Here is a 4946-nt window from a genome sequence, read left to right as displayed (position 1 = left end):
GACTGCTAGAGGTGGCAAAGGGCCAGGGGCATCGCCTCTGTGCTTGTGCCACCCCAGGACAGATGGGTGGTGGGGTCATCTCACCCACACCCCATCACTAAGGCCACGTACAGTGTGCTTCCTGGGACAGGTACAGGGTCAGCTCTTCTGAGTGTTTTCACTGGTGACAGATGGGGCCATGTCTCCCGAGGACTGCACCCAGTGAGGTGCAAAAGCCAGTTATGCATAAATGCTGGACATCCATGTGGTTCACTGCAGTGGCTGTCCCAACCAGAAATATCACTATGTTCCTGACTGCAGACAGCACTCGGACACGGCCCTCAGTGGGAGCTCTGGTTGAAGGCTCGCTATTAGGTGTCCGGGAGGTAGTCACTCAGGCTACTCTACTCCGGATTCCTCAGTTTCATCACTCTGCATAATGCTGAAACTTCTCCACTTTTCTTTCTCTCCCATCTAACAACCACATACTCACACATCATGGTGGCTCCTATTGCTGCATGCAGGCTGGTCATGGGGCTGGTGCACCCTGGGTGACATCCTCCATCTGTACTATGATAGCAAGTGGATGCCTATGACCCCTTCAGGCTGTGAACTGAAAGGCAGGCCTGTGGGTGGCATGGTGGTTCACAGGTCTCCCACACTGTGCTGCCTGGGTTTAATTTGACTTGATTTTTATGAGTCTTAGACATAAGAAAGCTTTGGCCACCAAGAGAGGGATCAAACTAAGATGAACTAAGGACTACAGTCTGTTCTGCCCTTGACTGATATAAGTACAACACGACCAACAAGGTGTCTCTTTGCCCATTGCCAATGGAATATTAATTTTATTTTAAGTGAGAAGTCGCAAAACTAATTGAACGTTGAGTAAATCTATATTCTTCAAAGCCTGATATTCACCAAATAGGACCTTTTTGCATGCTTTTGTGCCAGTGATGTGAAATATACTTATTATATGAAGATAAGTATTTTAAGATATAAAGCTGGACATCTCACTATATGCATATATGTTCTCTCTTTCTACAAACACACACACACACACACACACACACACACACACAAATTTGTATGTACTTGGTCTACATTTTCTGTCAGCTCCTTATTTTCTTACTGTTGAATTTTAAGTGTTATGTTTCTTAGAAAACAGATTTTTATTAGACGTGTCACTTGCAAATATATTCTTTCAGTCTGTGTTTTCTCATCCTATTCTTTTGACAGTGTCTCTTTTACAGCATAAATGTTTAATTTTAATTTTGAAGAAACCTAGCTTCTCAATAATTTCTTTGAGGACTATCCTTTTGTTGTAAATCGTAAAAGTCATTGTCAAAACTAATAACACCTCAGTTTCGTCCTGCGTTTTTAATGGGAATTTTATAATTTATGTTATATATTTAAGTCTATGAGACATTTAATTTTGGTGAAAGATATAAGTTCTACATATATAATATTTTTTGCATACAGAGTTCAGTTATTTCACATCATTTTTTTGGGAAAGGTTCTCTCTGTTTTTCTGTTTTGCCTTTTTTTTTTCTTTTTCCCTTTGTCCATATTTAAATTGAGGACCGCCAAGAAGGTTCAGCAGATAGACACTTGCTACCAAGCTGGACAAACTGACTTTGATCCCTGGGACTCAGTTTATCGAAAGGTAAGATGACACTAGCAATTTCTCCTCGGACCTTCACATACATGCTATGGCACATGTGTGACAAGCACATGAGCAAACATACAGACACCAAGTAAATAATTACTAAACATTAAAAAATATTTGAATGAATTTACATGAGACAATTTCTGAGGCTTTTATTCTCCCCTTGTGATCCATTTTATTATTTTGCTACTGTCATGTTTTATTCTGTATGCCACGGTCTGTATGAGGAGATCACAGAACCACTTTCTGATTGTTCTATTGAGTCATAAGATCAGACTGAGGTATCAAGCTTCGAAGTTAGCACCTTTACCCAATGAGTTTCCTTTATAGCTCTGGAATGTAATTCTTAATCTTCATTGCTCTATCGGTAATAAAGGGAAAGGTTTCTCTCTCATTTCTTTCAGGATATTTTTCTTTTAACTTCCGTGCTTTTTATTGAGCATGCTTGTATGGGGTGGGTGGTACCTTTTCCACGTGTCATTCTGGTTGTTCTCTATTCCTGATGAATCTGCAATTTTGTTTCCTATATCAATGTGGGAAAATCCCCAACCTAGTAGTTAATTACTTCTAACATCTATTTGTCTTATGTTCCTTCATAATGTCCTCATTCTTCTTTTGACTCTTGCTACATAATTTTTAGTTAGCACGCATGCTTTATTTTTTTTTACTTAATATTCTGGTCTTCTTTTTTAGTTTTTCAACTTTGGAAGATGCTACGGGCATGCCTTCAAGATGATTTACTATTTTATAGAGAAACCCCGAGAAGCTGTATTCCCTTTTCAAAATTTTAATCACCTTCTGAAATCATGGTTTTATAATGAGAGATTGTAATTACATTTATTTACAAAGGTAAAGTGATGGCATCATGTGTTGGCAGACCCCCAGGTGCGACTGCTATGGTCTAAAACATCCCCTTCAGTTGCAAGAGTACAATGAACTAAAGAGTGAATTATGATTGAAGACAATGTTTGTGTCTTCAGTCTGACTATATCTTCCTCGTGTGCTCTCTGGAGGGTCTGGATCCACTTCCTATGCTGGAAAGTGTCTGAAACATTTCCTTTCAATTTCACCCACAAGTAACTATGTGATACAGATTTTGAAAATATATGCTTGAGGCTATATTTTGAATTTTACACTCAATTAAAATAATTTGCTCTGGATATTCAGTACATATTACTTCTTAAGTACACTCCATTTTTGTGTTTTCTTTGATTAAATCACACAGTGCTATAAGTTACACAGGCATATTCTCTCTCTCTCTCTCTCTCTCTCTCTCTCTCTCTCTCTCTCTGTGTGTGTGTGTGTGTGTGTGTGTGTGTGTGTGTGTGTGTGTGTGTGTGTGTCCTGCTTTTCGAGTAATGTTAATGTGTAGTGAAGACAAAAGCACATACTCCTATGAGATTTAGAATATCCCAAGTAATGTCAAGTCTTGTCTTAGGAAATGTCATTACAAAGATGTTAAAAGAAAAGAACATTGTAGTTGATGGATTATAATGAGAATTCTCCAACACTAGATTTCTTTCTCCCTAAAGTGTGCTGTCTCATTTATCCTCAAAGATTCATATATGTTTATGTCTTAGGAATGTTATCCTTTTCCCGTTGTCTCTTTGTCCACATCTGCCCTAGTTTCATGCTACATATCTGAGTATGTATCTTGATAATGATATGAGGGCATTGACACATATGTTTATTCCTTATTTCTTTCTTTCTTTTTTTTTTTTTTTTTTTGAGCTGAGGACCAAACCCAGGGCCTTGCTCTTGCTAGGTAAGTACTCTACCACTGAGCTAAATCCCTAACCCTATTCCCTATTTCTTATTATTTTGAAAAATGATTTATGTTTGATTTTATTCATGTATATTCCTTTTTGTGTGTCCATGTGCTCAGGCTATAAACCATGGGTGTTTGTGTATGCTAGAAGTCATCATAACTCCTGAGCCTGGAGTTATGAAAGTTTGAGTTACTCTGTGTGGGTACAGGCAACTCAATGAGGGTACACTGAAAGATCAGTACACAATAGGAACCATCTCTTCAGACCCTATAATCATTTTCATTCGTGTGTTATTATATATTATTTATTTCCTTATGTATGTGTGACAGCATATCTGTGTAAGTCAAAGAATAAGTGGCAAAAACTCATTCCCTATGTCCATCAGGTAGATTCTAGGATGGAATTCAGGTCTTCCAGGTCAATGGCAACCCCCATTAATCACTGATCCATCTTGCCAGCTCAGTTTCTGCTTTAAATTTTACTTATTTTCCTACCTAGTCCTTCAACAGCTATACCACTGAAGAAAGTGCTAGCCCTCCTACTACAACCATGAACAGGCAAGAGTTCCTCAAGAAAGTGTTGGTGTTTGTGGACATCTTTTCCATCTTTGGAAGAATATGAAGTGCTCCAAAATTACAAAGGTATCCATAGCTATTGTGTGCTCATGATTTCAACACCCATGTCAAATATGCATGGCACACTTTCCCATCCCCCAGATTTAACATTCTTTCTGTCCTATTATTTCCAGTATTCCCTGGTCCTGTGTGTGTGTGTGTGTGTGTGTGTGTGTGTGTGTGTGTATGTGTGTGTGTGTGTGTGTGTGTATGTGTGTTTCAGAGGGATACAGATGACTATTTTTAAGACTGGGCACTCAATTGTCAGTTAATTCACATATTAAAGTCTCTATATTAACTGTTACCTTCTGTGCAAAAAACATGAGCTCTTACATACAAGGCTGTTAGTAACTGACATGTCTAAACATAAATACTTAGAAGGAAGTGTTATAACTCATGTACTTAAGGAGACAATGATTTGATATTACTCGTTTCAGTACAAAATTTTCCTACCATAAGTGTTTTACAAGTTTTTGTTAAAGACACATATTCCCTCCTAGATATATTGCCTCTGTGACTGTGTCTGTGTCTATGTGTTTCTCTGTGTCTCTGTGTCTGTGTCTGTCTCTCTGTATCTCTGTTTCTCTGTCTCTTTGTCTCCATCTCTCTCTGTGTCTCTCTGTCTCTCTCACTGGGATACTCCAAGATTAAGAATTTGAGTTTCCTAAAGTTGCTCTACTACATAGGCCACAGGCAAAAGCTGCACAGAGGTATTCAGTAGTGTCTAAGCACTCTTACCCCACCCCTGCCTCTTAGCAACTTAGCTGCCATTAATATGAAAGCAAGCCAAGAATGGCTCCCCAAAGTCCACTCCACCCATGAATCTGTCCTGACATTGAGAGAGAAAGGCAGACATCCTGTACAAAACCCTGCATATACTGTCAATTTGTCAAAACACAATGCAATTATTTTAAGTCA

The 4946-nt window shown here is 38.6% G+C and overlaps 1 non-coding gene across 1 annotated transcript; it reads right to left on the bottom strand.

The window, feature by feature from the left end:
* Positions 1–672: 672 nt before the first annotated feature.
* Positions 673–816, bottom strand: LOC120102653 (small nucleolar RNA SNORA48). The gene has a single exon (XR_005504276.1). It is a non-coding gene; the product is annotated as a small nucleolar RNA SNORA48 (small nucleolar RNA).
* Positions 817–4946: the final 4130 nt, after the last annotated feature.

Source organism: Rattus norvegicus, chromosome 4, assembly GCF_036323735.1.
Source record: "Rattus norvegicus strain BN/NHsdMcwi chromosome 4, GRCr8, whole genome shotgun sequence".
Classification (NCBI taxonomy): Eukaryota; Metazoa; Chordata; class Mammalia; order Rodentia; family Muridae; genus Rattus; species Rattus norvegicus.
Note: the sequence above shows the minus strand (reverse complement) of the source record. Positions and strands in the feature narration are given on the sequence as shown.